Raw genomic sequence first — 23,379 nt, forward strand, 5'->3', positions numbered from 1 at the left:
GTTAGTGCTTCCCCTGGTTTAGAAAATGCCAGGGGCCCTGGGAGTGTGATGTTTCTGATTAACTTTTTTTTCCTTTATTTAATTTGCCAAGGGCTCCAGACAGTTGGTGCTTAAGTGTCTACAATTTAAAGTTTTACATATCTTCCTTGGGCCGTCATATGTCTACCTATCCCGTCCGGGACATCTCCCTGAATACTCTGAGTGGAGACTGACACTCACGTCCTAGGAGATTTATCTGAGAATGGGCGCCCGCCGAGCGGTTCAAATTCCGGAGCTCAGAGTTTCTGGTTCCCCGCAGGTCAGATGGTGCGGTTGGCTGGGCCAGAGTGACATGCACAGCTGTCCCTCTCAGAGGCACGGAGCACAGGTGCCGGGTGCCCAGCCACCAGAGTCGCAGGGAAGCTCTGCCGCACCGACATGTGAGTCCCACGCATTTTAGTCTCGGTGCTCCAACCCTGTGGGCAAAAAAGTATGAACCACGCACAAGGCTGTCGCCAGGATGCAAGTCCCTCTGTCCCTCTGCGACCGGCCCTCCATTCACTCCAGCGAAGTGGCTCGGATTTGCACCTCATTGCGGAAGCCCCATCTTGACTAACATTTCCTTGGTCTGGATGAGTTCGAAGGCGGCAGCGGTGGGGTCTCGATCTGTCCCCGCTTGGGCGGCGGTGACCGCAGCGGCCCGAAATGGGCGAGCCCCCTGTGCGCCCTCCTGCAGCGCAGCTGCCTCTGTTCCCCGCGGAGCGGGACGCAGTGGTCCTGCAAGTGGGACTCAGCGCGCGCTACTCACGGTGGCTGCGCTGCCCCAAGCGCCCTCCAGCCGGGTCTGGAGGCCTTGCGTCAGAGGTAACGGGTCCCCAGGCAGCCCCTCCCGAAATCAGCCTCAAGGAGCTGTCGCCGCTGGCCTAGCCACGCGCGGTGCCTCCGCCTGTGCGCCGAGCACCAGCTGCCTGGTCCGGCCTTGTCGCTGGTGTGCGGCAGCGTGACACGGAGGACCAGAAAAGCGCTGCTGCCTCGGCTGGCCCCGCGGCGTCCCCGAGGTTCGCTGCCTCCCACCCAAAAGAAGCCCACATTTAATGGGATATTTTACCAACCCTAGCATCTTCCCTTCTCCAGGTGTTCAGCTACCTCGGTTTTTAATTACTCTACATTCCCTGATGATAAATCTCTCTCCTTTTTAGGAATTGCGGGTGGTTCAAAGTTGAGACCTGAACTATTAAAAAAGGTTATTTACAGTCTTATAAGAAGGGGCAGGTGGGGACGGGGAACTGGATACTGAGCGGAGTTTTAATTTATGAACAAAAATCATTTCACTGTGTGACCCAGGTTCTTAATTTTCCTCTCGGAACCTCAACTATTTCATCTATAAAATACTGTGCAGAACATTTTATCTCACCTGCCTTCCAGAGCTGGTCAGATGACCTCACAATGTATCCTCCTGGACTAGGTTCTCCAGGCTTTTGTGATCTGTAGGTCTGAAATTTAGGGTCAGAAGTATAACCTTTCATTAAAGCGGTGAGTGAAGACCATTATCTGTGAATATACAAGTATCAGAAGCAGGGGGTCTTTTTTTTCTCTACCTTTCAGCAATGGGGGTGGGGGGAGGAAAGGTCTCCACACGCTGAATGCTGGTCACAAATATAATCAAGAGGTCAGACATGCAGATTATCTAGTCCCACAGGACTCTCTGTGCTACTGATTCTCTGCTAATACTCAGAATACAAAGTGAATTATATACTTCGACTTTCTTCTCCTTGTCTCAATCTGAGAGAGGGAGGGAGGGGGGAGAGAGAGAGAGAGGAAGCAACTAGTTCCTGTCTTTAAAATACAAAAAGAAAAAAATAAAACAATCCCATTAATCAACGTGGAAAGACCCAAATCCTTTCCATTACCCTCCGCTGTGCTTAAAATTGGAGCGTGCTGAATAATGCCATTTCAATTGCAAGGAAACAGATTCCTCCCCACCCCCCACAACCCCTTCTTTACTTTGGGGAGGCACAGGGGCATCCAAGGGACATGCCCTTATAATGCCTTTTTGATCCAGGAGTTTTAAGAGGCCACATCTCAGAGCCAGATGACTTGGCCGAATGCTGACTGTAGGTGTGCCGGGGATGAGGAATGCTCTGCGGAGCCTTCAAAAAGAATCCAGAGTATTTTTACAGAATGAGTTACCTATGCTTGCATTAGTGAATCATTTCATGTGTGTTGTTGTTTGGACCCACCCTTTCTCTGGGACACCAGAGGCAGCCCTCTGCGAGAGGGGGAGGCAGAGAAGCGAGATGTGTGAGCTCCCCCTGGTGCTCTCCTGTATTCAGGCGACTGGAAGGAATTGCGAGGAAAACGGTGTCTCTCTCTGTGAGCACAGGGAAAGGAAGTAATGCGGTGGGGTTGGGGGCAGGGGGGCGTGGGGTGGTGGAGGAGGGCAGAGGGGGAAAGTTGGGACAACTGCAATAGAATAACAATGAAAAGATGATTTTTAAAAAGGAAATAATATGGGCTAATTCCTGTTAAAAGGCCCGTTTCCATGCAGACGGGCAGACGGGTCCGATCAAGATCTCCTGGCCCTGGGCCTGGATTCTGTATGTCACCTTGTTAGTGCGGACCCGGCTTTATTAGCTAATGTCGTTTCTGTCAAGAGTTGGAGGGATTCCTTGCCTTGTCAGAGGACATGTTTACGAAGTGAAATTCAAAGTGGATAGGATTACTCTTGGAGTCAAATTGGATTACGTTTCATCCAGAATTGTTCTCTTTGTTAGGCTACAGTGACTCATGTGACTGAACAATTTTCACACACCTCTGTGTGCGTGTGATGTCTCTGTGGCCATCACAGGGACACCTCTCTGTGCATGTGGACATCCCAGAGAGGTCATGGGGCTTCAGTACGAGCCCACCTAACCTGTGGGGACTCTAATTCTAGGCCATGTCTCCTATCCCAGTAAAATCCTGTATGCTTAATGGCTTCTTTAACAGCCAGGGTCAGAGACCCCTGTGGACTCTGGTCACCGGTAAAGGCTGTGGGAGAATTCCGTGCAGTCTGCTGGATAAATCCACCCCACTGGCCCTCACAAGTTTACAATGTGTGTGCCCAGCCCTGCTCCGGATCCGCACTGTGGGCAGTATACGAGAGGTAGGCAAAGTCCTCCCTGCTGAACCCCGTCAGATCGGCTAAGGGGAGAATGTCAGTGTTCATTCATGTAGATGGGTCAATACTATCAGGATTCTTCCACCTGGTAAGTAAGCAGAGCTGTGGGGCCATTTAGTTTTGCATGTGTGGTTTTGGTTGCATGGGAATGTTGTAAAACCAGAAATGGATCTGAAGATCTCTGTTCTTCTGATGCCCTCCGATGAACTCCTTCACAGGGAATGGAATCAGAAACACTGAGTCCTGCAGTAAGTTTTAATTCATCCAGTGCATACTCTCCATTCATTCTGCTCCCTTAGTTTTTATTTCTCCCAACACGCCACTCCCCTTGCCCCTTTACCTCTTGGCTGTGCCATTCCTGAGGTCTGCACCATTCCTGTCTCTCTCTCCACCCCAGCCCTCCAGTGTCTCCAATTCACTGTGGCTGGGGGGAGGCTCATCTCCTTCCTGACAACTTCCACCTGTGCACAGTGTGCCCTTTTCTGACTTGTTTTGTATTTACTGTTTGCACCCCACAGTAAGCCCTTCTGAGGGAGAGCCCAGTAGGCTGGCTTACAAACTTCTGGGCTCGGAATCGGAGCCCGTGGAGACAGGGCAAAGGCCTTTGTTTCCCTCGTACCCTCACAGCCCCTCCGCGTGCTGAGACCTTTCACAGGTTTCCGATAAAGAAGCAGATTGAAATAACAGTCCTGAGGGATTGTTTTCAATCTCAAACATTTTTAAAGTCTCATGTCTTTTAAATGAAAAATTGTCAAATTAAGAGCCACCTCCAGGATTTTAATTTATGTATTCGTCGTGCTTTGCCTCCACCCCAAAAGGATTTAAGGTGGGCTTGAAATAGTATGAAAACTACACAAGATTGTTAATTCTGTCCCTGCAGTCTCTGAAATCATTGTGTTCTAGACCCCAATTTGCACAATGGAGGGTTTTTTTAAAGGTAAAAGGCACACTTTCTAATATCTTTCATGATTATGTGAAGGAAAAAAAATCACAGACAAAAAATTTCAGAAATATTTTTGCGTCTTTATTGCATATCACACACACTTACATACACACTCACACTAGAACTGTACTGGCAGTGAACATGGGTTGTTTAAAGTGTAGCTATTCAACTGTCACATAAAGTGAAATCTATATTTTCTCTCCCTATATGACTATATATTTAACATCTCTATGCAAATGTGTGTGCATACATATGTATATGTTATATACACACACTCCGCATTATTATTTCAAAGGGGATTTTGCTCCTTCTGGCTACCAGCAATAACTAGTCAATATTTACACTCTTGAATATCGATGATACCGTGCATACACAGGAAAGCTGTGGAAAACATCTCCATTTTCAAACAGAGTTTTAATTATGTGTAAAGACTTCAATTGTTCACTATCTAATGTCATGGGTTGGTCCTCACAGTGTGAAGTGCAAGTGTCCAGGACCCCCACAGTATTATAAATAGGCTTCTAAAGCCGGGTTGATTGATGTTTGGCATAAAACGCTATTCCTCTGAGCACATATATTCCTTCTGTTCACCATTTTCATAGAAAAATACCAGGGCTGATTTTTTATTCAAATCTCCAATTTATGCAGGGTTTAGACCACTTAATACTTAAAGCCTTTTTCAGATCTTTCTTTCCCTTTTCTGTTAGGTAGGTAACTGAATCTTTTCCCTCCATACAAATAAAAATTGGAGATTTAGCAGATTCCTGTGGGGGAGAGAAAGAGTTTATTAATTATGTTGAGAATCAAATAATACGCTTCTTTGACACTAATGTTCCATCTTGCTCCACCCCAAGTATCCTATGGGACAACTTGAGAGCCTTTATCGGGATCTAGATTACTGCATTTATGGTTCCTTGGAAGAAGAAATTTAATGAATGGCATTGAGTTGAAGAGAGAATTTGAGATGTTTTAAGACTTAAGCTACAAGTGAAATAATTTTTTTTCAAAATATGTCACAGGGATAGTAATATAAAACATCAAAGAATATAAGCACAATAATATGCATTTTATTAGTTTTAATAAATTGTTAATACTGATGAAACATAAATTTTTCCTTCATGACCCTTATCTGCATTTGACAAGAGTCCTACAGAAAACTTCACCCCTGTAAAGCAATTTAGAAGATACTGTAGAGATTTGCAGCAATAAAGAATGATTAGTGATCTTAAAAACCTTCACATTGATAATATTAAACCAAGTGCCTTATTCGGATTGAATTGGTTCTGGCTAGTGTCTGTACTGGTGCCTTTCTTAAGAGTGCACAGTTTTTATAGGCTCTGTGTTAGAAACATTCTACTTGAATACAATTCTGAAACTACCCTTACCTGGTGGACAGCAGAATAGTTAATATTTACTGAGTACTTACTACACACCACACATTGCAGTACACGCATTCCATGTATCACTGTACTGGGTTTTTATAGCTACATTATGGGAGGAAGAGACATTATGACTCATTGAAGGATGCGAAATTTGGGGCATACAGGCTTAAAGTGATGTGCCCAAAGTTACCCGCTGTATACACTGAGTGGCTTATAAACAACAGGAATGTAGTATTCATAGTTCTGGAGGGTAGGAAGTCCAAGATCAAGATGCCAACAGATTCAGTGTCTGGTGAGAGCCCTCTCTCTGGTTCATAGACAGCACCTTCTACTTGTAATCTCACATGGTGGAGTGGGCAAGGAACTTTCAGCCATTTTTAAAAAGGGCACTAATCCCGTTTATGAGCACTCCACCCTCACCTTCCAAATGCCTTACCTTCTAATACCATCACATTATGGGTAGTTTTCAATATATAAATTATTGGGGGGGGCACAAATATTCAGAGCACAGCACCTGGCTAGTAACTAGTGCAGGTATGGAATGAACTATAGCAGTCCAACCTCGCATTCTCTTGTTGTAAGGAGCCAGAGAGTAAATATTTAAGCTCTGCAGGCCATATAGCCTCTGTTACTACCGCTCAACTCTGCTATTATAGTGTGAAAGCAGTCATAGATAATATGTAAATAAATTGTGTGGCTCTGTTCCAATACTTCTCTATTTAATTAAAAAAAAAACAGGTAGTAGGCCAGATTTGCCTTGTGGGCTATAATTTGCTGACATCTGCACCAGCTTATTCTACCTGCCTCCTGAGTGCAAAGAAAACCCACTGAATGCACTGACTTTGGAGCAGGCAGGCCTCCATGCGAGGGCAGTGTGCTGAGAAGGTAAAAGCAATGTGAACTGAGCATGCAGAAGCTACCTCTGACCTTGGCACTTGCCTCCAACCATCTTTGCTGGAGACTTTCAAAGGCTCCACTTAGAATGTAGTGTACTTAGAGGAGTGGAGTCTTGAATTAATGCATGAGTTCTCATTATTGTTGCATTGTGAATTAGAATCACTAGAGTAAAGCTGGAGTCCATGTGTGCCTAGATTTTTGGTGTCCTGAAGGCCACTTACCCTCACCTGTAAGACAACCTTCCTCTGTTCTGCAGGGACTATTGGAGCCCCCAGTCATGCTTACTTCATACCCTGTTTTGTTTCATTGAACTTTTAACCTGTTGCCCTGGATCAGGCTGAGCTGCTCTGGGGGCTGAGCTGCTGACCCTCTCACTGGTCCACTTAGGCCTGAGGATATGCCTTTTACTTGCAAGTCTATATACCAAATTGCCCAATCCAACCAATTGGCCAAGTTCTTTGGTGCCAGCCACCTCTCTGGAATTCCATTTTCACCTGTTCCTAGACCATCCATTACTACAGTTCATCTGTGACTGTGGGTTAGAAAGTAGACACTATCTCTCCCTGCCCATGCCAGCTCCCTTGTCCTCCCCGTCAGATGCTGGATTCTGGAGGACACGTTGAACTTCTTAGCCACTGAAACTTATCCGTGGCTGCCTGCCTGCCCCCATGGATAGATGAAGGTCTAGTTCTCGATCCACTCATCTGACTCTGGCTGATGTCAGGTTGTTGGCTCATGCTTGGTCACGAGACAGGGAGAACTACCTCCCTACTTTCCAGCTTTGCCTAAAATGAGATGGTTTCTTTCTTTCACACTCAAAAACTAAGTACTATGATCATAGGGAATAGTTATCATAAGAAAGTCACAAGAATTTGGCCTTAACATTTCTATGAAATAGCAAAACAATGAGAATCCAGCCTGGGCCTGGTTGGCAGAATTACAGATGCAATTGGGTGAAAGAACCGAAGTGATAGTTGATAATTAAGAAGAACAACGTTTTGTCTCTTCTTTCTACCCAAACATCTTATATAAAACTCAGTTTTTATCATACATCTCACTGATGCTTTTTGTATTAAAGAACTGAGTGGAATTTTTAACTAGAAGGAAAATTCCCTGGTGTTGGAGTTAATCCTTGAAATCAATCGACAAGTCTTTTAAAGTCCTTTACATCATCACAAGATGAAAGTGCTCTTTGGGTTTAAAGCCAAAGAAGTAATCCCTCGTCTTGTGTGTGACTGAAAAGAATGATTATAAGCAGTGATTCCGCTCTTAAGTAGATTATAGTGTCATTGCAGAGATAAAATTAAGACATAAGAGACAATTAGAACAACTGAACAGCATGGCACTCGTAGTCTATGAGCTGGAGAAGAAAAGGACGACTGAGCACTGGAGAAAGTGCTTTGCAGAGCAGGTTGGGTTCAAGATCGTTGATATAAGAGAGCCACTGCTGGCCCTTCCCATGCAGGGGAAGACTTCCATGTGGGTGCCTTGAGGTTAGAGGTGTCCTAACCTCTTTGTGAGCTCAAATTTCGGGCACACATCATGGCATCCTGTCGGCGCCTAAGAAAAGTTTATTTAGTATGAAAACGGAATTTAAGTGGTGCAAAATATGAGTTGGGGAGATGGGAATCAGGAAAGAGACATGAGGATCTCCCTGATGACCAGAAGTCTGTGCGGTTGTTTTTGCCAGCCAGGGCCTGCAGTAACTACCAGTACCGGGTACGCTCTAAAAACGCATTCGCTTAATTGAATAAATTCATTTTAGACATTAATCATCAAGCTTTCAAATCCTTTTAATATTCCAAAAGAAAGTGAACTCCGAATTTAATGCAAGGAAATAGACCCCCTTTCTCAAGTGAAACCAAGAAACGATTGTAAGCTCAACTTTCAAGGAAAGTATCGTGGTAGAAAAGCTCCTGACCGTGAGAATTACACACATCACAGTAAGTACTTGGCCATACTGGTTGTTTGTACATTGTTAGCTGGGGAACCTTCGCTCATGGCATTGTTCTGTGCCTCAGGTCTGTAACTTCAGAAATAGGGATACTAATGTCCACACAGAAGGTCTATGCTAAAGGTTATCATTTATAAAACAGCACGGACTCTAGTTCAGGACAGACCATTCATGGGTGCTCCTTTCTTTTTTTTAAGATTTTATTTATTTATTTTTTAGAGAGGGAAGAGAGGGAGAAAGAGAGAGAGAGAGAAACATCAATGTGCTGTTGCTGGGGGCCGTGGCCTGCAACCCAGGCATGTGCCCTGACTGAGAATCGAACCTGCGATGCTTTGGTTTGCAGCCCGCGCTCAATCCACTGAGCTATGCTAGCCAGGGCACGGGTGCTCCTTTCATTCTCCCTTCCCCTTCGGAGTCCAGTTGAATAAGAGCCTGGGCTCCAGGGAAGCCAGGGGGTCCTGCAGGTCCTGGGCTGCAGGACCAGTGCACCGCTGGGTAATAAGTACCAGCACTGGGGATGCTCCGAGTGTGCAGGTGCAGACCCCAGTCCCGAACACGAGGGGACTCTGCTGGCAAGTGCAGACAGAACAGCTGTCAGAATGGAGTTAGCTTAGTGGGTGGAACACCCATTGTTATGGCTCAAGAAGCAAAAGGGAAGAAGACAGTAGTAAAAACAAAATCATCAGCTTGTGAGCGACGAAAGACAAAAGGGCAAAAGATAGATCACTATTGTTGGTCAGTAATAATATGTATGTGCCTCTGATTTTGGCGGTTATTTCGTTGCATGCGAACTGCTGTGTTAACTAATAAAAATGGGTCTTAGTGAAACTTTAAGTGAGCCAGCTGTGTTCAGCCAAAAAGGCATTCTTTTCTTCCTCATGTGAACGGGAGGAGTGGGGCTGTTTAATTAAGGAGAAAAGTGTTGGGAAAACTTGGGTGTGTTTTTATTACTGCAGTGGTGGGGGAAGCAAGTTCACCAAAGACCTGAAAGCAGATGCCTCTGTGTGGTAAGCTGAGGTTTCCAGAGGCTGGGTATTTCAGGCGGGAGCTTCATGTGATGGCTCCCAGGCTGTTCGCAGGGGCAACAGTAGATGGAACAACTCCTGAAGTTCAGGTAGAGGCTGTTGCAACATATAGCCCACCTTTTCACCTCTGGCCTCTCTTTCTTCTCTTCCCCAGCCCTTGCCCTGGGTGCACAGTCATGCTGAGAGCCTTTTTTGTTGCAACAGCTCCTAAGGCCCTCAGGTGTGCTATGTGTTGGCTCACCTTTGGCTGGTGTGGCCTCGTCCTGGAAACAGATGTGTAGGCTCCGCCCAGCCCAGGTGCCCCAGTGCCGTGCAGTGGGGCATCAGCTTTGCTGGCCATCACTCATGTGGGATCCATTCCATCATCACTATAATCACGCTCTGTCTTAAGAACGAAGCCACAGGGTGGGTCGCCAAAGCTGCAGAGGCAGCACACAATGGGGCTGGGATTAGGATGCAGGTTTTTAGCCTCCAAGAGTTTTTTCTGCAGGCTAGTCATCCTCAGACAAAGGAGACAGCTTCTCCATTATTTTTTGTCCAGGATAGTGCATCATAATGTAGACGAAGTGAGCATAGCTTGAAAAACATTGAATTCATCCCGGGCACCAATTGTTTTCAGGACCAAACCACCAAAGGTAATACGGCTTGGAATCTTCCTGATTAGTAGGTGAGCAAATGTTGTAGGTGATACGGGTGCCCGCGTGATACAGTGACCGGAGCTTTGGGGGCATGAAGGAAGGTAAAGACTCAGAAATCCTCTGGATTTGCCAGGTAGAAAGCAAATGGTGACCTTTAAAAGCCTAGTTGCAGTTCTGCAGTGAAAATGGAGGCCAGGTTGCAAGGATTAAGAAAAAAAAATGGATAAGGAGAAAGTGTTGGCTATGAATGAGACATCGAAGTGAAAGTATGGAAGGAAACTAGAGTAGAGTCTTGGGCAGGATGGGGTCAGGGGCCCGGCTTCTGCATCTCCCCAGCCCCAATTCCTCTGTCGTTCTCATTTAATGCAATATGTTACCTAGCAGTTTATACTAAAGAGGTAGCGGGATTATATTTTAATATATTAACATATCTAATATATTAATAGATGTTTTTCTATCCCTGATGTAAGAACATGCTTTTACTTGTATTCTGGGGACACCCCTTCCTGTCTGCAACCCTCGGGATTAGACACCCAGATAGAGAGTCACCTAAAACAATGGCTGAACATCTTTGAAAAACCCTCTGGTCTTAGGGTAAGTCAGATTCGGATGTGTACTTGTTGAGCAAGTTTTTCTACCTTCAGAGACTAATCTAGTTGAAAGAGTAGATTATAGATCCCCAAGGGTGGGGTGGAGGAGGGGGAGAAGGTACCAGAGAAATGGGGAGCCAGAGAGAAAGAAGCCACAGATCTCCCCCACGGAAGGCTCTCTGTCTCCCACTCCAGGGAGGCACACAGAAGTCCACTTAGTGACCTTAGTTGTCCTTTGGCCAACAGGTGAGGCCCATCTTTGGGTAGCATTCAGTATGTCGCTATGGAGCTAGTTTGTGTATTCTCCAAGACTCTGCCCAGGGCTCATCTAATTAATAATCATGGGCGGGGGGCGCAGGTAAGATGGTGATGACAAGAAAAGGAAGTGGTTCCCAGATGGCATTACATGGAACTAGGTTGAAATCTTCCAAGTGCTCAGAGCTTAATTAACATGTGTTGACTAGCCCTGGCTGGCGTAGCTCAGTGGATTGAGCACGGGCTGTGAACCAAAGCATCGCAGGTTCAATTCCCAGTCAGGGCACATGCCTGGGTTGCAGGCCATGGCCCCCAGCAACCACACATTGATGTTTCTCTCTCTCTTTCTCCCACCCTTCCCTCTCTAAAAATAAATAAATAAAATCTTTAAAAAAAGTCTGTTTGTTTTTTTAAAAAATGTGTTGACTAAATAAGTGATGGAATGGCTGTGAGGTGAGTAAATAAGAGTGAAAATGTTTCAAAGTCACAAGAAGCCAAAGAGAGGGACCAAGAAGAGACAAAAGATATTCAAAGAGGGAAGGATGATTATTTAAACCTAGCTGAGAGGTGACTGGGGAAGGAGAGGTTGAAGGGCAAATCCAAGTTCTTTCGTAGCCTGAAAAAAGGGATGAAGAGATAGATGGTAAGTCTTCTATATGTTGGGCTGAAAAAAATGTTCTTTAATAACAGCAGTTAACTCTAAATTTATCTTCTTCATAGTTCCATTTCTGATTGTAATACACGCTCAGTAGAGTTGACAAGTAGGGAATCATCAAGATGGCGTGAGAATCTGTAAAAGATAAAGTCACGGGGTAATATTTTACTTCTTTCGGTATTCATACTTAGAAAAGCATGTCACTATCACCATCAGATTGTTCTGTTTTATGGTCTGAAAACAGAATTGTGCTGTCTAAGAGTATGCTTCAAGTGCCAGACATAATTGTGTGGTTTTATATGTCCAAGTGGCTTCCCCTTTGTTTGTTCCATAGTTTTTTTTACTCTGGTTCATTTACTTGTGCCATTCAAGGCATGAGCTACGTTATATGGAGACATTATGTGAGTTAGCAGACACCTGAATGCGTATTTATGAGTCAGTGTGCAACACCAGCACTAAAGCCAGCACTTCTGACCCTTTCCTATCCTGTCCTGAGCCTCTCCAACCGGAACCATGGGATCGACTGCCCCCTTCATCCCCCAGGCTGCCCTCAGCCTGGACCTTCTATCCAGAACCCCAGACTCTAGCAAGGGGCGGAGCTCTGAAGCTCTCTTGGTTCTTCCTGCTCTCTTTCCCGGGAACTTAAAAACTTGCCTCCTCCCCAGCAAACATAGCTCGACCTTGTGATCTCGATTGGTCTCTACTCCAACACCAGTCTGTTCCAACTGCTGCCCAACCCCAGTCTGATCTCGTCGTGATGCTCGCACACTGGCTTTGGACCACCTGACTACCCTCCTTTAGGGCTATTCTTGGCCTGTGAGGCAGGTCCCCTCCTCCCTCCTCAGTGCAGCTCTCCCTTCTTTCATGTAATGTCTTGCTTTGTGGTCTGCTGGCCTATCTCAGGCCAGAGTTTAAGACAACCCACTTTCTTCCCTGACTCTGCCAGAGCCCCTGCCCTCTCCCAGTCCTTGTGAATACCTCTTTTGGCAGAGGAACTTCCCTTGGAGGTACCTTGGAAGGGCAGAATGAGATCTTGCGCCTGTTAGGGCCGGCCCAGGTGCTGGGCAGCCTGTGCCTACAGTGGGGCCATTAGCAGATTTCACTCTGGGGGCGAGAGGAAGCCTAGTAAGAGAAGTGACATATTACCCGTTCATTAACTCCATCACACAGGAGTCGAGTGCTCTGTGCTCATTTCAAAGGAGGGTGAAACGGTGGGTGAAATGGTTTGATAGGCTACATGCAATGTTGGTGCAAGAGACAGAAACGGAAATTAGTATTTCTCAATCTTTTATTTTAATCCTCAGATCACGTTAATCAATTTTGACATACTTTTTGGTGGAAGAGGATATTTCATCTGGAATAGGGCACGGTTTAAGAAAAATGTTCTTTGCATAATACCACTCCTTAATTTAAGCTTTAGGATTACTTTTGTTGTTAAACTGATTTCTCAATCTGCCTCATAATGTTGCATTCTCTGTACAAAAATAACTGTTTAAAATATATAAAGACATCACAAAAAAAGGAAAAGAACCCTTCAAACTGCTATATTTTGGAGGCAAGTGAGCTATTTTGAAATCAGAGTACTGCAATCTCAATTTTTCAGCTTCAAGTCTGATATATATATATATATATATATATATATATAAAAGTAGTCAAAAATAAACATTTTATGGCACATATAACGTCATTGAAAATTCAAATTTTTGAGCTGATAGAAAAAAATTGTGAATCATCAGTTTGTCAAATGTCAACATCAGCTCAAATTTGGGTTGACTTTCTATCAGGTTTCGGAGAGCTGGAGGCGCGGAGATCGCTGGATCCCGAGAAGGAGTGGGAGGAGCAGGCATAGACGGGCTCCCCATTCGGAATAAGGGGCATCTCACCCCTCAAACCAGCTTCACACGTCAGCCAGCGACCATCAGGTTGGAGACTCTCCTGATACCCAGGGGATGCTTACAGTAGGAATACATTTCTACGTTGAAGCATTTGACAAGCCTTCGTTCCTGATGTCTCACACTCAAGCCTTACTTTATAGTCACATCTGTTAGTTTAAAGCATTTTTAGTTTATTGAAGAAGGCTTCACAAAGAAAAAACAGATGATGAAAATCTCATCTGTCAAAACTGTTATTAAAACCAGTAACAGTGTGAAATTTTGTTTAAATTGAAAGCATCATTTATTTTTATCAAACATTTTATAAACAATCACATTTGAGAAAGATTTGGGGGACCTGGAGAGCCCTCAACAAAATGTAGCTCATTATGTCGCTTTGTTGAATGCGTGGCTTGGAGATAGGCAGGGGGCTGCTTCCCTCTACCTTGCGGGCGGCCAGAGGGGTGGAGAAATGACCCCAAGCAGGGCTCCCCTCCTTGAGCAGGGAGAGTGAGCAGGAAGGGGGAGCAGGCTGAAATTGGAGGCTGGACATCACTGGAGCGGTTTCAGGTGGCAGGGGCACCCTCGTTGCCCTTTACTGATGGATGAAGGTGGAGCTCCGTGGCCTTTACCTGAAAGTCCCCGGAGGGCTTAGAAAAAAAAAAAGAAAGGAAAGGAAAGAAAGCAGGTCCGTGGGAAGAATGAGCAAGGTTGCCTTCTTTTCTTCTGTGCAGACAGTTTGATTTCATGCTCAGATCTGCTACTGATATCAAAGGGTGTTTCGCAGCCAGGAATGAAAGACAGCCTTAAAGAGGGAAACAAGATGAACATCAAGTCCATTTAGTTGACTCCTCATTCAATCCAGATGTCTGGCAATGTGGAGACAAAACATCTGACACTTTGCTATTGTGTAGACTCAGCCTTAGAATATACAAAAGATCCAGTTTCACGTTCTTCGCTGTGTCACATACTTGGGCTGTTCGGTATTAGCAGCTTTGAAAAAGAAAACGTGTCTTGAGGAAAGTAGAACCACGTAAATCTGAATGATTAGTTCAAGTAGTGACTTTTCTTTCCTTTCTCCAGGTGATACTGTACTGAGTTTGGCCACACTTGGAGACCTTCCCCGGGGGGCCCTCCCAGGTTCCACACTGGGAGGTGTGACGTGCCAGAATGGGGGTGCGTAGTGTTAAGGGGTATTCCAGATCCTCAGCTTCCCGTTCACTCTCTTGTAAATCTATGTACCTGACTGTTTCTTTCTTCCCCTTTCTCAATCCCTCCTCCCACCATTTACGAAAGAAAACCTCGCCTCTTACTCATCCTGATCTCACTAGAGAATGCTGCTCCAGGGTGTAAAGACTCCCCAGCACGCCAAATAAACTGCAGAGATCTTTGAAGCCCACAAAAAAGGAGACCCCAGCCTGGGCCATAGCTGCTTCTTTCCCACAATATCAAAGAGGAGAAGGTGAAAATTCCACGTTTACTTCCAAAATAGCAATATTATGTTCTCTAGAAGACAGACCGTATGTTAGTATTAAGTCAGCATTCATACTTTCTTGACTACTTAGCCAGATTCACAGGAAAGACATTTTCATTAATTTTTGCCAGATGATTATATACTGTAAACCTCTGTTTTATTTTTAGCATCAGCACAAATGTCTTGCCCCCTACTAACCTCTTTTCTGTTAATTTATTTATCTTTGCTGCATACATTGGAGGAATGTCTTTTAGGTTCTACCCTTAGAAGAAATGGACTTAACAACAAGGATTTATGCGCCTTTTGTAACTCTGAACTTCCTGTGACCCCGTCCTTTCTTTTTCCTGTTGATTTAGTCTGACCCTCATATCATTCTAGCTGTGTTCATTCAAGTTGTATTCATCTATGGAAATATAAATAAGCCCTATTCCCATTTAAAGATGCATTTCCAGAAAAAAATTGCTACATTCAATAATTTCTCAATCAAACTTCATGATATATTTCCATTGTTTGATCAATTGTGGATTAATAACTGTAATGATATTCATTCAACCCAGAACAATTTTTGGCAATCATCTATAATTCATTTTGATTGCATGAAATAAAATCAACTTAAACTTTTCAATTTATATACAAAATTTTGTTGCAGGGAAGTATGACTAAGTGATCAACGAAAGATTTTCAAGCATAAAGATAAAGTCCCATGAGAAAAATGGCATGGAAATTCAAGATCGTAGGAAAAACAATATACACCATTCAGGAGGAGTCTGTCCGTGTATTTTGTAAATGTACGATGGTGGGTATCAGATTCGGATTCAGGGGCCTGCTGGGGATCAGATGGCACACTTCACCAAGGAAACTGAGCTGAGTTTCCGAAAACACCATTTGCAGAGATGGGGGCAGGGTTACATGAAACCTAATTGGGGCCCCAAGTAGGTAAGAGCAGCAAAGTCCTGCAGGTGTGAAGGGACTGAACTGTCACCTGTTCACTTTGTCTCAGGAGAGAGCCGCCCTCTAGGAGCTGTGGCCTTCAGTGGAAGATGGGGCTAGAAGGAAGGAAATTGGAAGAATGAATGCCCTGGCCTTACTCTCTCCTTGCTGTCTAGTTTCCCACCAGTGTCTCTTATTGGATAAACCCAGTTTAGAAGTAGTGACAGGCCTTAATCCTTTACCATCAATTATATTAAGATGATAGCGATAGGGTTTTTTTTTGTAGGTGTCCTTTATCAGATCAAGAAAGTTCTTTCCTGTACACAGTTCTGAGAGCTATCGTCCAGAATTTCTGTTGAATTTTGTCACTTGACTTCATCTTGAGATAGTTATGTTTTCACTTTTATCCTATTAATAAGGTACATTGTATTAATTGATTTTAAAATGTTAGCTAACCTTGCATTCTTGAGATAAACTATACTTATTCATGTAATATGCATTTTTGGCCATGTTGCTTCTATTTGCTAATAATTTGTTAAGGTTTATGCCTCCGTTCATGAGGAATTTTTCATTCTTTAAGTTTTCTTTCTTATATGTCTACATCTTGATTTGTTACCAAGGTAATGCTGGTCTCATAAAATGAGTTGGGGAGTATTTCCTTCTCTTCTGTTCCCTGAAAGATTTTGTGTGATATTGGTATTATTTCTATTAACTGCTTTAAAGAATCCACCATAATACCATCTAAGGTGAATTTTTAATTTTCGTTTTTGAAAATTTTAAATAATGAATTCAGCCTCTTAATTGATATAAAAAATTTTTGGATATTCTATCTTTTCTCAAGGGCGAATTTGGCTGTTTCATCTAGGTTGTCAAATTTATTGGCATATAGCTGTTAATATATTCTTTTATCATCTTTTTTATCTATAATATCTGTAGTAATGCTCCCTTTGTCATTCCTCATATTGGTAACTCGTGTGTGTGTTATCATTTTTACTAATCTGTTCATATCACAAGGTTTGGTTTCATTGATTTATTTTTTATTACTTGTCAGTTTCCTGTTTTACTGATTTCTACTCTTAGCTTTATTATTGTCTTTCTACTATTTGTTCAGTTTGCTCTCTTTTTTTACCTTCTTCAGGTGGAAGCTTTGATCATTGATTTGAGACTTCTAATATAAACATTTAAATCTATAAAACTTCCCTAAACACTGCTTCAGCTGCCTCCCATAATTTTGACATGTATTTTCATTTTCTTTCCATTAAAAATAACTTTTAATGTCCTTTTTAAAATTTGCTTTGAACTATGGATTACTTAGAAGTATGTTGTATGTCAAATTTCCATGTATGTTCCTGTTCCTGATTTCTAGTTTGATTATATTACCTGACAGCACATACTAGGGAGGATTGCAATGCTTTGATTCTACCAAGACTCATTTATGGTCTAGCAGTAGTCTATCTTGGTGATTTTTCCATGCGTACTTGAGAAGAATACGTACTCTGCTGCTGGTGGGTAGGTGTCCTATAAATACCAGTTAAAACCGGTTGGATGATGGCCTTGCCCAGACCTTATGTCTTTTCTGATCTCCTGTCTAGCTGCTCCATCAGTGGCGGAGAGAGCTGTGTGGAGGCCTCCAGCTATAACTGTGGATTTATTTCTCATCTCAGTTCTTTCAGTTTTTACTTCATGTATTACAGTTTGAAGTCTTGTAATTAGGAGCTGTGTTAGTCAGGGTTCTTCAGAGAAACAGAACCAATGGGAGATATGGATCCACAGAAGATTTGTGATGAAGAATTGGCCTTGCAGTTACGGACGCTGGGACATCTCACGAGCTGCTGTTTGCAAGCTAGAGAGCCCGGAGAGCCAGAGGTGCCCTCCCCCCGCCCTCCCCCCATTCCGAAGGCCCGGGCTGATGGCATAAATCTCAGTCTGAGGACGCGGGATGGTGGGGTGAGATGTTCCCGCTCAAACAGTGATGAAGAAGCTAGTTCCTCCTCACTTCCACCTTTGGTTCTATTCAGGCCCTCCTCTGATTGGATGATGCCCCACTGCATGGGGGCAGGCAATCTGCTTTGAGGCCACCGATTTTAAGTGCCAGTCTCATCCAGAAAGGCCTTATAGTCACACCCAGATATAATGTTTAATCTGGGCAACCCCTGGGCAGTCCAGTTGACACAGAAAACTAGTCACCACAGAAAAATACATGTTAGGCCTATGTCTTTTTTTCTGTTTACTTATTTTATTTTTTATTTCATCTTTATTGTATCTTTTCCATTACCATTGAGCCCCCTTATACTCCCCTCTCCCCAGAAATCACCACATGGGTGTCCATGTCCATGAGTCCTATGTCTTTTTGATGAATTGTTCTCTTTATCATTATTTAATATCTCTTTTTATCCATGGTACTGTTACTGTTATGAAGTCTATTTGCCTGGTATTAATACATAGCTATTCCAGAGTTTTTATGATTAGTATTTTCATGGTATGTTTTTTCATCTTATTACTTTTCATTATTAGTATATTTACACTTGAAGTGAGTTTCTTGTAGACAATATATAGTTAAATCTTGATTTTTCACTCATTTCAGCAATCTATGTCTTAATTGGGGATTTTAAACCATTTATTTTTAATGTTATTATTAATATAGTCAAGTTAAAACCTGCCACCTTGCTATTTGTTCTTATTTGTTCCATCTTGGTATTTTTTAAATCCCTTTCCCCTCTTTACTTGTATTTTGCTTATTTTTTAATGTTTTGTTTTATTACCACTACTGGCATATTAGAAATATTAAGTGATACCATAGGGTTTACAATACACATCTTTCATTTATCACAGTCTACCTCTAAATCATATTGGGTTGGCCAAAAAGTTCATTTAGTTTTTCCATACTATGGCTTTTGTAGTGCTTAATTGTCTTTAACTTCATTCGAAATAATTGTGTTAGATTGTATTGTGACAGCTGTCGTATCAGTGTACATTTAAAAAAAACTTCTCAGAATTGGTAAATTTTTGTGCAGCCATTTAATATTGAAGATGAAAGCATGTATACAACATTTTTGGCATATTATACTTTATCATTTCAAGAAAAGTAAAAATGCAACTGAAATGCAAAGAAACAATTTGTGCAGTGTATGGAAAAGGTGCTGTGAGTAATCGAACATGTCAGAATTGGTTTGCGAAGTTTCTTGGTACTATTGACATTTTGGCCAAATCATTCTTTGCTGTGGGGCTGTCTTATGCATTGGAAGATGTTTAGAAGCCCCCCAGGCCTCTACCCACTAGAAGCCAATTGCGCGAGATCGCCGACATACTCAAAATATCCAAATCAATGAAATTGTTGCTGACAATGAAAAATGTGTCTTTTGTTTTATGGAAAAAACTAAACAGACTGTCTGGCCAGCCCAATGTCGCACCACGTCATGTATAATGCAGGAGTCCTACACCAGCGCACTTCTGTTCCCTGTGTCTTTCGTGCTCTTCGTTGTCGTACATATTATTTCTTTGTGTGTTATAAACCCTCTCATGAGTTTCTGAGCTTTAAACAGTCAATGATCTTTTAAAGAATTTTTTTAAAAAACGGGAAAAATTGTTCCCTTATATTTTCCAACAAATTTATTGTTTTCACCACTCTTCATTCTTTTTAGTGAAGTCAGTTTGCATCTGGTATCATTTACCTTCTGCCTGAAGAACTCTCTTTAATATTTTTGTAGTGTAAGTCTGCTGATAAAACATTCTCTCAGTTTTTGTTTTTCTTAAAGTCTTTTTTTCACCATTATTTCTAAAATACATTGTGCTATGTATGACATTGTAAGTTGACAGTATTTTCTTTCCGTGCATAACCTCGTTTCTGTTTAACATATTTTCTGATTAGAAATCCGACAGTTTTCTCTTTGTTCCTTTTTTTCATAATGTAAGTTTTCTTCTGTCATTGCCTTTACGATGTTTCTCTTTCACTGTTTTTCAGTAATTTGATTGTCTTACTCCTTGGAATTGTCTTACCCCTCCTTGCCATTGCTGCTTGGAATTTTTGAACTGCTTGGAGCTGTAGGTTTATAGTTTTAGCCAAAGTTGGAAATATTTTATCCATTTTTTCTTTAAATATATATTTTTCTGATACCTCATTCCACTTGCCTTCTGGGACTCCAGCTACGCTTGATACATTCTCTCAGGTTAGTGAAGTTTTGAGGGGAGAGTTAGGAGTGGGACATTTCTTTCTTAGTGCTTCCCGTAGAGTAATTTATATTGTTATATCATCAAGGTCATTCATTTTGTTTGTTTGTTGTATCTAATTTGTCAGTCTCATTCCATGAATTCTTCATTTTAGATTTTGTGCTTTTTATTTCTAGAAGTTATCGTTGTTCTTTTTTGTATCTTCCATTTATTATTATGTACATGTTTTCTTTAAGTCCTCGAGCATATTATACACACTTACAATAGCTATTTTAACATCCCTATCTATTAATTTCATCATCTGTCACTTGAAGGTCTGTTTCTACCAGCTAGTTCTTCTTCTGGTATTGGCCACATTTTTCTGTTTCTTCATTTGCTCATAATATTTGACTTAATGAGAGACACTATAAATTTATACTTCTGGGTACTGGATTTTGCTGTATTCTTTGAGAGAAAGTTGGACTTTGTTCTGATCGGAAGTTGAGCTTCTTGTAGATCATCTCAGGGCTTCAACTTTTTTTTAAAAGCAAGTCCACATTAGCTTGTACTCTGAGACTAATTTACACTCATTTGTAAAGCCTGGTCTTTCTTGAGTGTCTAGAGAAATATGATGGACACCTATCCAATGATGTATTTCCACTTTAACCAGGGGGAAATAAAATCAGTCCTGTCCTTAAGTGAACTCTGGGAATTTTTTAATTTTACCACTATCTGGTATGTAATTGTTTTTCCCCAAGTTGTTCTCATCCAAACTTGTGGAGTTTTATCCTATACATGCATAGATCAGTATGTAGTCAAAGACCGAAGAAGATCCCTCTTCAAATTTCCGGAGCCATTTTTGCATGTAGCTTTTTGCTCTCTGCTACCCTACCTTGCAAATTTTAGCTACATTTGCCACTGTGAACTGTAATAACTATTTCTTCAACTAGCAATGCCATGCAGTTCTGCTTGAGTTTCTCCTCTCTGGGCTTAAAGTTTGCCAGTGACTTCCAGGCAAAATGCCAGTGCAATTGAAGAACTCACCTTGTTTTCTCTCTCTCTCTTTTTTTTAAAGAGATCACAGCCCTGTGCTACACAGGTCTGATATCTGAAGATACTTCTCTTACACACTTTGTTTAGTTTTTTTTATTTTATTTTATGGCAGGATGATAAATTTGAACCCTGGCATTCTCTTATGGCTAGAAGAGAAAGTCCCTGTGTGAATTTTTATTTCTCTTTTTATCTTTGCTTTCATATCCATGCTGTTTCTATTTCCTCCCAAGTCCCATCACTGCCAGACGTCTCCCCAGTCACCTCTGTCCCATCGCAGGGCCTTACTTGGGACCAAGCTGGCCAGTCACCCGAATAATCACACAAGTAAGTCTTCTACTCAGTCTTCCAATTTCCAGGCTCTATTCCCTGAATCCAGCCATCACTTTGTCAGAATGACTTTCCTAAAATTCTTCTAACTGTGGTTTTAAAATCTCTGTAAGGCCTTCCATGGCTCCACCTTGGTACCGGAGTAAGTAAGCACTTTTGTGTTGGTATGTAAGCAGTTTGGTGTTCTTCTCTTGGGCGTCCGTCTCTTGCTGCATCTACCATTGTATCCCTTCACATTCCCTTCTGTGCAGCCTGTTCTACGGTGCTTCCTCTTCCCGACATAAGGCAATTCTTCCCAGTTTTGCAACCAAGACAAAATTGTATGTCTTTTACAATGCCCTCCTATATCTCCCTTTATAAAATGTTTCCTCCTGCCCCGAATTCTGGGTGTAATTATTTTTTTTACTTCTCATGCTACTTTCACTTTGCATACTTTGATTGTATCATTCTCCATGAACCAGTCCCATAGACGTCAAGTATTGATAACCGGTACCTTAATTTTTTTCTGTTTTATCTCTCATTACAAATAATGGCAGTGAATTTCACTGACTTGGTGCCTAATAAAGTATTGTTGAAAAAGCTGTGGCATAGATTAACTTCCTGACAGTTTAAGGTTATCATTCCTTTAGGTCTGCGGCCTTGACTCTGTAACAAGAGTTGAATGTTGACATCTCAAATGGGATAAGATTCAAAAGCAACTCTTCCCTATCATAATCTGTATCATATCATTATTTCCATTTGACATCACATATCATATACTAATTTTATATATTAAAGACAAATAATTTTATTTTCAGTTTATAGTTAGTGCTTCTCTTTCCCCATCTCTCATTTATGCCCAAATTTTTCTTTTTAGATGCCTATGTTTCTTTCTTGCTAGATTGTTAACACAAATAAGGCTTTTATTGGCCCATTAGTACAGTGCTTTGTATATACAATTAGAGATAATATAATATAATTATAGAAACTCTGTTTTCTGAAACACACACACATGCTTTGGTTTAATGAGCACATACTGATGATGTTATAAACAAATATATATATATATGTATATGCACTTACATATATAAAATATAGGCCTTTAGGTAGTGCTTGATATGTGTGCATAATGTATCACATATTTGACGTAAAAATTACTCACATTTTATTGAATATCACCTGCTTCGTGTTAGAGACTAATAGAATATTAGCCTTAATAGGACAGCCTGTGTCTGACAGTCAGAGACACTCTAGTTTTCGTGTCTCAAATGATGAGGATTCAATTATTGTCTCTAGAAAATACTTCTTTCTCTCAGCCTCATTACCAAAACGCTTTCTGCATACTTTGCCTAAAATTACCTTTTCTTCATTTTAATTATACAACTCCAAATCACTTTTCCTCATTTGTATTTGATAATTATGAGCGAAGCAGCAAATACAAGAACAAGAACTAAGTGCGCCACGTAGCCATGCGTTTCCCCTCCTTCCCAGTGATAACACGTCTTCCCGGAGGGGCCGTGTGTTTCATTCCGTTTCTCTGAATGACCACGTTCATAATTTGAATTCATTTCCATGTCAGGCTAATTTCTTTCCAATTTGATTCAATATACGGGATTTTTCTTGAAGCATACATGTCTACATTCCTTTAAATTTGTTTTTATCTAGGGAAGGGGAACGGAAATTAACATTTATTTTGTATCTCCTTTTGACACAGCCCGTTTTTGGCAAGGGCACGTATTATCTCATTCAATCCCCGCCACAATCCTGAGATGCTGGAACCATTATTCTCATTTTAAAGATGGAAAACCGGTGGCTAGAAACCAACATGCCCAAGATCAGTTTAATTAGGGAATGGCAGAGCCAGAATTCAAACAAAACCATCCTCATTTTGTTGTTGTGTTTTTTTTTTGTTTTGTAAATGATACTAAATGCACTGTCTCTTTTCGGGCAAAGGTTTTGTAATTACCTCACAGTTAATAATTTAAAAATTCATATCGATTTATTTGTGGGGGAGTGTGTGCCTGTGTGACGTCCATGTGTTAAAATGGTTATCAGAATACGACACTTTTTGAAAATGCTCCAAGCTAGAATTTTGTGATGTCTCTGCGTTTGCTGAGGAAT

Source organism: Phyllostomus hastatus, unplaced genomic scaffold (assembly GCF_019186645.2).
Source record: "Phyllostomus hastatus isolate PE091 unplaced genomic scaffold, TTU_PhHast_1.1 phas_contig_80, whole genome shotgun sequence".
In the NCBI taxonomy this organism is placed as follows: Eukaryota; Metazoa; Chordata; class Mammalia; order Chiroptera; family Phyllostomidae; genus Phyllostomus; species Phyllostomus hastatus.